This window comes from Marmota monax, unplaced genomic scaffold, assembly GCF_021218885.2.
Source record: "Marmota monax isolate L192 unplaced genomic scaffold, Marmota_monax_Labrador192_F-V1.1 WCK01_AAM20220418_F8-fsc00082, whole genome shotgun sequence".
NCBI classification, from domain to species: Eukaryota; Metazoa; Chordata; class Mammalia; order Rodentia; family Sciuridae; genus Marmota; species Marmota monax.
This window is the reverse complement of record NW_026695207.1, coordinates 7890077-7902837: the sequence shown is the minus strand read 5'-3', so window position 1 is coordinate 7902837 and position 12761 is coordinate 7890077. Positions and strand designations below refer to the sequence as shown.

The following is a 12761-nucleotide window of genomic DNA, read 5'->3' as shown; positions in this document are numbered from 1 at the left end:
ACATGCCTTAAAAAGCTTATCAACCAAGAAAAGCCCAGGATCCAACAGATTTTCAGCTGAGTCCTACAAGATTTCAAAGACGAATTAACACCAATACTTCTCAGATTGTTCCATGAAATAGAAAAGGAGGGAACCCTTCCAAACTCATTCTATGAAGCTAGTATCACCATGATAATAAAATCAATCAGAAACATCAAGTAAAGAAAACTTCAGACCAACATCCCTGATGAACATAGATGCAAAAATTCTCAATGAAATTCTGGCAAATCACATACAAAAATATTAAAAAGAGACTGCACCACCATCAAGTGAGGTTCCTCCAAGGCATGCTCGGTTGGTTCAACATATGGAAATCAACAGACGTCACCATAGAATCCTATGATCGTACCAAACAATGCTGAAAAAACATTTGACAAAATACAGCCCTGTCCCATTCCCAGCGACAAGAACACTCAGGGTCACTCCAGGGGAACTGGGCCACGTGAAATAATTACACTAGGGACAGAGATACCTTTTTCTTTGGGGATCCTGTGATGGCTCCTCTGACCTTAAGCATCCGCAGAAAGGGAGAGAGAGAGAGAGAGAGAGAGAGAGAGAGAGAGAGAGAGAGAGAGAGAAAGGGAGCTGAACCCTTTTATTGAGGAGAAGCCATTCAACCTAGGCAAGGGGTCAGGTTTCAGGGGGCTGAGTCTAGCTTCCTGATGTCCACTGTCAGCAGGCTGACTGACATCTAGGAAGGCCACACCCAAGGGCAGAGCAAGAGAAGGGGACACACAAAGGGCGTTTCCATGGAACATTCTATCCCAAACAGGGCAAGGGGGTAATATCACAAAGGAACAGGTGAGCGTAGGTTGGCCCATGAGGCTACAGGAAGACACGCCTATGCATGAAGACACATTCTGTGACATTTTGCCACATCCAAGATCGGGGCAGCCATCTAGGGCCATTTTGATGTGGCCAGATCACTTGGAAGTGACCGACAGAGCCTCAACCAATCAGAGAAGGAAAATGCTGGTCACACAGTGTGAGGGCCTCCCACACAGCACCCTTCATGTTCAAAATACTGGAAAAACTAGGGATAATAAGAACATATTTCAACACCGTCAAAGCTATGTATGCCAAGCCTGGCCAGCATCATTCTAAATGGAGAAAAACTGAAAGCCTTCCCTCTAAACCCTGGAAGAAGACAGGGATGCCCTCTTTCACCACTTCTATTCAACAGAGTCCTTGCTCTAGACAGAGCAATCAGACAGATGAAAGAAATTAAAGGGATATGAATAGGAAAAGATGAACTCAAACTATCACTATTTGCCCATGACATGATGCTATATATACAAGATTCAAAAAATATACCAGAAAACTTCTAGAACTAATAAATTCAGCAAAATAGAAGGATATGAAATTAACACCCATAAATCAAACGCATCCCTATACATCTGTGATAAATCCACTGAAAGAGAAATTAGAAAAACTACCCCATTTACAACAGCCTCAAAAAAAAATACTGGGAATCAATCTAACAAAGGAAGAAAAAGACCTCTACAATGAAAACTACAGAACACTAAAGAAAGAATTGAAGAAGACCTAGAAGATGGACAGATCTCCCACGCTCCTGGACAGGCAGAATTAACATTGTCCAAACGGCCACACTACCAAAAGCATTATACAGATTAAATGCAATCCCTATTCAGATCCCACTGACATTCTTCATAGAAATAGAAAAGGCAATCATGAAATTCATTTGGAAAAATAAGAGACCCACAATAACTAAAGCAATCCTTAGCAAGAAAAGTGAAGCAAGAGGCATCACAATTGCAGAGTTTAAATTATTCTACAGAGCTACAGTAACACAAATGGCCTGGTGGGGCTGGGGTTGTGGCCAGCGGTAGAGCACTTGCCTAGCACATGCAAGGCCCTGATTTCGATCCTCAGCACCACCTAAAAATAAATAAATAAAATAAAGGTCCTGTGTCCAACTACAACTGAAAAAATAAATCTGTTTTTTAAAATGGCATGGTATTGGCACCAGAACTGACAATGGTACAGACTCCAACCACGGCTCCTGATTACCTCATGGCTATGTACCACTGGGGACTTCCTGTGCGAAGGTGCAGTCAAGATGGCCCAGTTGCTATGGTCACCCTGGCCCGAGGATGCTGCATGCAAAGTGCAGAGCTGTATCAGGACCTTCAGCTCAGGCACCAGCTCCCCGGGATTGGCAATTCTGAGCATCACAAGATGACCCTAATGTCTCGACAGTCCTGCGCCTATCAGATTGCCTGCTTTGCAGAAACTTTCCCACAAATAACCTTTTCATAAAAACACTTTTTTTGTTGCAAATGGACCCAATACCTTTATGTACTAATGTGAAGCTGAGGATGAAACCCCGTGCCTCTCATGTACCAGGCAAGTGCTCTGCCACTGAGCCACAACCCCAGCCCTGGCCCCGGCTTTCAGTCTCAATGTGTGTCTGCCTGTCTTTTCTTCATCCCCCATCGCCCCTCGCCGGCTTCTGAATTCAGCATGACTGTGTGTGTTCCATACAGGAGGACACCTGTGGCTGCACCCACCCTCGGTGCTGAGTGGCATCAGGAAGGAAGGTGAGGGGGTTGCCCCTTACATACCACTGCTGTGCTTGATGTTCACAAGTGTGTGTGACGGATACAAGTAAGAATCAGGCACTGGGTCCCCCCCCGCCAAGTAAATATCCACCTGTGATCCAGGGCGACTGGGTGGGAAGAAGGGACCCAGCTGGGTGCTCAGACTCATGGTGGGGAGACCTGAAATGCTGGCACATGTTTTAATCACTCTGGGCCTTGGGGCCTCCAAAAGGTGCCAGAGCAGTTCACAGAAACTCGTGTGTGGGTCTTCCCTCTGCCAGGCAAGAGAGTACCCTCCCTCACCTGTCCTCCCTCTCTGTCCCTGTCTCTGGGCTGCTGCCCCTTGGTCCCCCTCCCTGGCAAGGCCATGGCTCCACCCTCAGTAGAAGAACCTTCTCTATTGGTTGCAGAGTCCCCCCATGAGCTGTGGCTGGCATGGCACTGGATGGAGGGGTGCAGAGCAGGGCCGGGCTGCTGTGTGCAGGGCGCTTCCCTGAGGGACCAGAGACAGTGCTCCCAGCCTGCTCAGCAGTCGGGCGGGTTCCCCAGTGAGCTGGGGGGGGCCTGCGGGAGGGTGGAGGGGACTCTAGCTGAGAGCAGGTGTGTGGGGGGTGTGCACTTGGCTGGGAGGTTCAAGTAAATGACTTCTCCTTTTTAATTTTAAATTGTATAAATGACTCTAGATTAAACTTTTTGAGATTAGGGAGCAGGGATGCAATAAACGTACTTAAAATAAATGAAAGTGTCTCATGAAAATGCCTTGTGAAGATATAAAGATGATGTGTTCCTTGTATGCTGATGGCAACACAGAGTCGAGCAGAGGGTGGATGCGGTGCCAGCCCTCGTAGGTGGACGTGCCTCGTGGTGCCCATCACGCTGTGGGACAAATGTGTCCCTGGCACAGCACACATGGTGCCATGTTCGATAAGGACAGAGTACGCTGTTTAAAATGTGTGCTGGCTCTGGGTCGTGACTTTCCAACGGCCCACTCCCCGCCTTTGTGACTTGGAGAGCCAGAGTCAGAAGCCCCCACTGGACCCCTGCTGCCTCCTGCTGTAGAGGGCCTGCTCTGCATTCCCTTGACTGACTCTGAACCCGGCACGAAGGGCGTCCCAAGGGCCTGAGGCTAGCCACAGACTGCCGATGTCCACAGAGGGCAAGATGTCAGGTGGGAGAAGACAAAGAACCACCATCAGCTGCATGACTGGCTCCAACGTCAAATGAAACCACTTTACTTCCCATTATGTCCCCACGGGAATTCGCCCTGATATGGACAAGGCAAGGTAGCCTGCTGGTCACATAACAGAGCAGCCCTCAAAGCCAGGAGGATGGCCAGTGCCCTGCACGGGAATCAGCGTATCCAACTGCACCAGTGCCTGGGGTCAGCTGCACAGCCAGGTGGCCACTCCACAGGACGGTGGCTAAGGCCTGAGCTGCTCCCACGGAGCTGGAGGGTGCTCTGCTCCCAGACCTGCAGGAAGGGCTGCCTGCTCACCCACAGGACCTCTCCAGCCCTGTTCCACCAACACCCTGGCACAGGTGTGCGCCATGCTGAAGGACAATGGGAAGCCGTCTGTCCACCACGCAGCAGGCCCTTCAAAGGAAGGCCTTTGGGCAAGCCCACAGCTCCAGACTCCACCAGCTACAGGCCCTGCCTGGAGCGCAGCTGCTGGTCCTCCAGGCACTGTTCTGCCTGCCTCTCCAGGAGTGGATGGGTCAGGTCCTCACGACAGGTGGCCCCACAGCAGCAGGCGGCTGGGGCTGGCCGTGGGCATGGGCCGCAACCTGTCAGTCATTCACGTCACCACCACAGGCCAGCGTCAGCGTACCCAGCGCTGGGCTCTCATCTGGCCCCAGCTAGAGTGGCTCTGGGGTGAATCCACGGGGCCAGGCTTGTCCCACCTGGATGGACTTGGTCCTGCCTGATGACCGGGGAGACTCACAGAGGCCATTCCACGGAGGCAGTGAAGGGCTCCTCAGGCCACGAAGGACCCACGGGTCTGGGGCCAGAGTCCTGGCTGGAAGGTGCTGGGTGCCCCACCCCCAGCACCTCTCTGTGCAGGAGCGCCTTCTCAGCAGCCATCCTGCGGGAGCTGCCGTCCATCCTCTGGGCTGAGGAACAGTGTGCCCAGGAGCCGAGGGAGGGCTGGCCGTGGAGGGAGCCTGGACCCTGGACCCGCGGAGCCTGCACTCTGCAGGTGCTGCTGTGTGGCTCAGGGCTGGCAGGGCTCATCACTGGCTCTAGACACCTCCTCCTCCCATAAAATTGTCCTGTGGTGCCTCGGAAAGCCCCCGATGCCCTGGGCAAAGCCGTGAGTGCCACGCTGTGGCCGGGCTGGCTGTGGTCCGTGCTCTCTGTGAGGGAGGCGGCCTGCCTGCAGCCATACTGTGCTCCTGAGGACCTGCTCCTGGAGGTGCGGCTGGCCCACAGGAGTCCCCCTGGCATCTGCAGTCATGAGTTCTTGGATGGAGGTGCCCAGTCCGTGAGCTGCTGCTTCCCACCTCAGACCAGAGTCTCGGTGGGCGGAAGCCAGGGGACAGAGGCTTGTCACTGATGCAGGGAGACATTTCACCAGCACAGCTGGCGTCGACGGGGACTTCCCAGGCACCTGGGAACCTGGGCCCCGGATGCGCAGGCAGAAAGGTAGACCCCGGGCCCTTGCTGCCATGCAGGGTGGCCCAGGGTCACTTTTGATGGCCAAGTCCAGCATGGGGCAGCAGGACACCCCACAGGCACATGCTGCACACCACAGACCACGCTGCACGCCACAGGCCACACACTGCACCCCACAGACCATGCTGCACACCACAGGCCACACACTGCACCCCACAGACCACGCTGCATGCCACAGGCCACCTGCTGCACACCACAGGCCACACTGTACCCCAAAGACCACGCTGCATCCACACACTACCTACTGTACCCCACAGGCCACACTGCACACCACACACCACCTACTGCACCCCACAGGTCACACTGCATACCACATGCCACATGCTGCACCCCACAGACCACGCTGCACCCCACAGGCCACGCTGCACACCACAGGCCACACACTGCATTCCACAGATCACGCTACACACCACAGGTCACGTTGCACACCACAGGCCACACTGCACCCCACAGGCCACGCTGCACACCACAGGCCATGCTGCATGCCACAGGCCACCTGCTGCACGCCACAGGCCACATGCTGTACTCCACAGGCCACGCTGTACCCCACAGACCACGCTGCACCCCACAGACCATGCCGTACCCCACAGGCCATGCTGCACACCACACGACATATTATACCCCACAGGCCACGCTGTACACCACACACTACCGGGTGCACCCCATAAGCCACACTTCACACCACATGCCATATTACACACCACATACATTCTGCACACCACACGCCATGACACATGTGCACCATATGTCATGTTACACACCGCCCGTCATGTTACTGAACACACTCTGTAACACACCATATGCATGCTGCACACCGCATGCCATAATATGTGTACACCATACACCATGTTCCACACCACACATGCCAGTTGGACACCACATTCCACACTCCATGTTACATACGACATACCGTGTTACACACGCCACATGCAATATTATACACACCCAGCACACGGACACACACACACACATTATATACCATGCACACATGCACACGGCACATACACAGCGTACACACCACACGCACCACAGACACACCACGGACTTCACAGTAATGCAGTCTCACACGTGGAGACATACACACAGTTGTTTAACAGCAGAGAGCATGTCCACCAGAACCCTGCCCTTGCCTCGCTCCAGGGAGCCTAGCCCCTGTCTGGGTGCTGGCCCCTCCTTCAAAGCTCTGTGCCAGCTCGCAGCTCACCTGTGGTGAGGGGCTCTCTGCAGGTGGACAGCAGCTCTGCAGATCAGAGTCGGCAGGAACGTCTGTGCTCTGTGAGGAGGGCCAGGAAGGACAGACACACGTCACACTGGGGAGGGAGCCCAGGACTGGCCCCTGAAGGCTGCAGTGTCCTGAAGCTCTGGCATGGACTGGTCCCAGCACCTGGAGGCCTCCTGGAGGTTATCAGGTGCCTCTGAGCTCACTGCTCATGGGACTCACCAGGAGTGCCCCTGCAGGAGGTGGCCAGGAGCACTGTGGCAAGATGGCCTCAGGAGGGAGGTGAGATCAGCCTCAGGGGGTCACAGAGTGAGTTTTGACCTGGAAACAGGAGAGAGAGACAGTCAGTTGGAAGGTGCAGTGTGGGCAGGACTGTCTTCACGCAGAGAGCCTTGCATGCTTTAAAGGGTCATGTCAAGGCAGGAGGGCCAAGGGCCACAGTCACCATCTCTCTGCACAGCCAGTCCTCCTGGGTGCCTCCCTGCATCTGCCTGTGCTCTACTGGCCAACCACTGGCCACTCAGTACCAGAGCATGAACCCAGTAGTGTCCCTTCCTGCTGAAAATCTTTCAATGACATCAGAACTCCTCACTGGGCCCTCCAAACTTAACTTTAGCCTTCCTGATTCAGACCCTGGATCTCAACACTCACCTCTGCGCTGAGTGTTTCTGGATGGACGCTGGGAAGCCTCGCTGAGCCCTGTGCACTGGCTGCTCCGAGCCTCACGGTGGACGCCTCTTTACTCCACAGGGGCCTGTACTCTATGACACTTGCTAAGACCACCTCCCAACACCTTTCTTTATTACTTCTTTGTCTTCAAAACACATTTCACAAACCTTTGTAATTATTGGGTATTTATTTCTTGATGGGACTTATCTATACAATTCACATTTCCATTGCTAAGAACAGTGCCTCCTACATAGGCCACTCAAAAAGTGTGATTAAAAATTCCAATTGTATGAACTGCATGTCGGTGAGTGGTCATAAACTATGTGGCAGCAGAATGTAGCTCCCCTTCCCTAATCCTGGCCCATGATGTCACACCTGTGAATGTGTCACATTGGGCCTAACAGATGGAATTAAGGTTATTATTGATCAATGACCTTAATATAGGCAGTAGGGTGGCATGAAATGTATTCTTCCAAATTGATGATCACTCAGACTCTCGCAAAGTTTCCTGATTTGGAAACAGAGTGCTTAGGGAAGTAACCTGCTAAGGATGATCTTGAGATGAAGTTAAACTCAGATCAAGGGGGACCTTACACCCAATGACTGACGTTCAGCACTGGGGAGGGAATTGGAGAGGACACGGAGATAACAATGAAGGTCAGACAACAGAGATCAGAGTGGCACTTCCAAAAGTGATGGGATCCCAGAGCCACGCAGCACTCAAGGAGGTGAGTGCAGACCCTCTTCCACAGCTTCCAGAGGCAGCACGGGTCTGCTGATACCTTGTTAGACTCCTGGTCTCCAGGACCGAAACTCCTGCAGTTTTAAGCCACCAAGGTAGTAGAAACTGCTGCAGCATCCCTAGGAAAGTAATTGAGCAGGATCATATGAATCAGCTATGTAAGGCCATGTAATAATTTGAATATTTACAGAAAAATGAGGAAGAGACTTGAGAGATTCAGAAGATAGCCTGTCACTGCTGACTTCAGAATCAAGGAGGTAGCAGGGCTGGTGCTGGGGCTCAGTGGTAGTGCACTTGCCTGGCATGTGTGAGGCACTGGGTGGGTTCTCAGCACGAAATATAAATAAATAAAAATACAGGCCTGGCGTGGGGATGTGGCTCAAGTAGTATCGTGCTCGCCTGGCATGCGCGAGACACTGGGTTCAATCCTCAGCACCACATAAAAATAAAAATAAAGATATTGTGTCCACCTAAAACTAAAAAATAAATTTAAATATAAAAAATAAAGGTCTATCAAGAACTAAAAAAGAACTTTTTTAAAAAAAAATCAAGGAGGCAAGGAGAATAGCATGAGAAAAAAGGAATTGTCTGCATCCTATAAGGGGTTAACAAGTGGAGCTCTGGCTGGGGTGTTCAGGACTCTGTTGAATAGAAGTGATGAAGGAGGGCATCCTGTCTTGTTCCAATTCTGAGAGAGAATGGTTTCATTTTTTCACCATGTATGATAATGTTGGGCTTCAGCTTAGCATAGACAGCTTTTACAGTGTTGAGGTATGTTCCTACTGTCCCGAGTTTTTCTAGGTTTTGAACATGATGTATTTTGTCAATTACTTTTTATTTTTATGTTTATCTATTGGATGATCATATGATTCTTGTCTTTAAGTCTATTGATGTGATGAGTCACATTTATTGATTTCCATATGTTGAACCAACCTTTTACATCCCTGAGATGAACCCCACTTGATCGTGGTGCACTATCTTTTTAATATGTTTTTGTATGCAAATTACCAGAATTTTATTCAGAATTTTTGAATCTATGTTCATCAGGGATATTGGTCTGAAGTTTTCTATCTTTGATGCATCCTTGTTTGGTTTTGGTATCAGGGTGATACGAAAGAAATTAAAGGGATATGAATAGGAAAAGATGAACTCAAACTATCACTATTTGCCCATGACATGATGCTATATATACAAGATTCAAAAAAGCACACCAGAAAACTTCTAGAATAAATTCAGCAAAATAGAAGGATATGAAATGAACACCCATAAATAAATCTCATTCCTATACATCAGTGATAAACCCACTGAAAGAGAAATTAGAAAAACTACCCCATTTACAACAGCCTCAAAAAAAAAAAATACTTGGGAATCAATCTAACAAAGGAGGAAAAAGACCTCTACAATGAAAACTACAGAACACTAAAGAAAGAATTGAAGAAGACCTAGAAGATGGACAGATCTCCCACGCTCCTGGACAGGCAGAATTAACATTGTCCAAACGGCCACACTAACAAAAGCGTTATACAGATTAAATGCAATCCCTATTCAGATCCCACTGACATTCTTCATAGAAATAGAAAAGGCAATCATGAAATTCATTTGGAAAAATAAGAGACCCACAATAACTAAAGCAATCCTTAGCAAGAAAAGTGAAGCAAGAAGCATCACAATTGCAGAGTTTAAATTATTCTACAGAGCTACAGTAACACAAATGGCCTGGTGGGGCTGGGGTTGTGGCCAGCAGTAGAGCACTTGCCTAGCACATGCAAGGCCCTGGTTTTGATCCTCAGCACCACCTAAAAATAAATAAATAAAATAAAGGTCCTATGTCTAACTACAACTGAAAAACTAAATATTTTTTAAAAAATGGCATGGTATTGGCACCAAAACAGACAATGATACAGAATAGAAGACACAGAAACAAACCCACATAGATATAGTTATCTCATACTTTAAAAAGGCACCAAAAACATTCACTGGAGAACACAGCATCTTCAACAAATGGTGCTGGAAAAACTGGAAATCCATATGTAGCAAAATGAAATCGAACCCCTATCTTTCACCCTGCACAAAACTCAACTCAAAGTGGATCAAAGACTTAGGCACTAGAACAGAGAGCCTGCACCTAACAGAAGGAAAAGTAGGCCCAGATCCTCACCATGTTGGCTTAGGACCTGACTTCCTTAACAAGACTCCTAAAGCGCAAGAAATAAAAGTCAAGAATCAATAAATGGGATAGAATCAAACTAAAAAGATTCTCCTCAGCAAAGGAAATAATCAATAATGTGGCAAGAGAGCCTAGAGAACAGGAGAAAACCTTTACACACACACCTCAGATAGAGCATTAATCTCCAGGATATACAGAGAATTAAAAACTGCACACAGACACAGACCAAGGGACCCAGCCAATAAATGGGCAAAGGAACGGAACAGATACTTCACAGAAGAAGAAATACAATCAATCAACAAATACATGAACATATGTTCAATATCTCTAGCAGTCAGAGAAATGCAAATCAAAACTACACTGAGATTTCATCACATTCCAGTCAGAATGGCAATTATCAAGAATACAGGCAACAATAAATGTTGGCAAGGATGTGGGGGAAAGGTGCACTCATACGTTGTTGGTGGGACTGCAAATTGTTGCAACCATTCTGGAAAGGAGTATGGAGATTCCTCAGAAAATCTGGAATGGAACCACCATTTGACCCAGCTGTCCCAGTCCTCAGTTTATACCCAACAGACTTAAAATCAGACTTAAAATATTACAGTGACGCAGCTACATCCATGTTTATAGTAGTTAAATTCATGATTCCAAACCACGGAACCAACCTAGGTGCCCTTCAACAGATGAATGGACAAAGAAATTGTGGTGTATATATACACAATGGAATATTAACCAGCCTTTAAGAAGAATGAAATTATGGCATTGGCCAGTAATTGGATGGAACTGGAAAATACCATTCTATGGGAAATAAGCCAATCCCAGAAAAACAAAGCCTGAGTGTTTGCTCTGATATGTGGGTGCTAATTCAAAATGGGGGTTATAGAAGTATAGAGGTACTTTGGATTAGACAGAGGAGAGTGAAGGGAGGGGTGGGGATATGGGGGTAGGAAGACAGTAGAATGAATTGGACATTATACCCTATGTACCTGTATGATGACACGACTGGTGTGCTTCTACATCACGTACAACTGGAAGATTGAGAAGTTTTGTATGATACCATTTTTGTAGGATATGTCAAAATGCATTCTACTGTCACGTATAGCTAATTGGAACAACAACAACAAAATAAGTAAAGCTGCCCTACAACCTCCAATATGGAATGAAATTCTGCAATATACCAGTGTCTTGTGAGTTGTAGAATAAGTGATCCAGCTTCACTCCCTGGGATTTCTGACCCATGGGCACTGTGAGATGACTGATGTCACCTATGCCACTGTGTTTGTGGTTGGTTGTTTTGTAATGGAAAACCAACTCAAGTCACATAATGGACAGCAGCTGACTGGGAAGTATTCAAAATCAGACAAGAAGCATGGCCATACATATCATCAACTCCTTGTTTACACTGCCCTCAGATCTGGTCCAATTCTACACATCCAATCCAGGTAATATTTCATAGCAGATAAAGAGGCCAGAAGTAATACTCCCACTGAGCATTCCAACTACCACTGGAAAGACACAGTTAAAGTTTGACCTGAGGTTTCCAATGAGCAGCACTTGTGGCTGACATACTTGTATTTCACAGGCACTCACTCTTGTCACTGCATTATGTCACTTGATTTAGACATACACAGTGATCTTAGGACTTGAGGTGTGACGCGCTACGGCAGGGGTGGGCCAAAGACAGGTTGTGAGTGGCCAACTATGCTCTACCTGTCTGCATCCAAATCAGAGGTTGCCCAGAGCATTTCCCAAATTGAAAGAGGGCTGCTGGTATTTTGCTGCCCACCACATCAAAAGAAGCCGTGACATTTATATTACAGTTTACACATCACTAGTGTTACCAATAAACTTTAGACGATTTCCTGTTGGAGACATAAAGACTCTATTGAAAATGAAAAAAAAAAATCAACAAAGATGAAACAAAGATAAAAAAAATCAACAAAAATAGAATATTTTAAAACCATTCATATCTTTGGATTAGACAGAAAAAACTACAGAATAGAGGTATAAACAGTAGGCTAGTAAAGAGGTATAAACAATAGGCTAGTAAAGAGGTATAAACAGTAGGCTAGTAAAGAGGTATAAACAGTAGGCTAGTAAAGCACTGTGCAATATAATTTTATGAAAGAAAAAATTCATTTATTGCACAGAAAAATCATGAGAATGGAAGACTTGAAAGATGCCAATCAAAATGTCAGCCACAGCTCTGTGGCAGTGGGCTGCAGGTGCCTTTCTTTGGGGAATTTTGTACTTTCAAGTCTCTCTTTGATTTGGTGATCATGAAAAACTAAGCTGCAAGTCTGCAAGGTCACGACGAGTCTCCTCTCATCTCGGCCGAAGGCGGAGACAAACTGCTCCTCGCTGGCACTCAACGCGGCACCCAGGTCGCCTGGAGCCCAGCTTCCAGGACCCTGCTGCCGCCGGGAGACCGAGCGGGACCTGCTGGTCCGCGGAAGGCACCGCTCCTTTCACACAGAGCACCCTCCCTGACTGAGCACCCAACCCGAGGCGGCGCTCGCACGCGAGAAGGTGCCGAGCGCGCGCGTCCCGGGCCCCGCGCACCAGGGCCTCGCGGGGAGCACCTCCGCGCCGGCCCCTCACTGCGGGACCCGCCCGCGGGGTTCCGGGGAAAGGGTGGGACTTCCGGCTAAGGCGTGGGGAGGGGCAGCTTAACTTCCGGCGGCGTG

General features: G+C 48.6%; 1 long non-coding RNA gene across 1 annotated transcript; it reads right to left on the bottom strand.

Moving 5' to 3' along the window:
• Positions 1-3809: 3809 nt before the first annotated feature.
• On the bottom strand, positions 3810-12682 carry LOC131423654 (uncharacterized). The gene is made up of 2 exons (XR_009225509.1): positions 6716-12682; positions 3810-6547 (listed from the first exon to the last, which is right to left on the bottom strand). It is a non-coding gene; the product is annotated as an uncharacterized LOC131423654 (long non-coding RNA).
• Between the last annotated feature and the right edge of the window lie 79 nt (positions 12683-12761).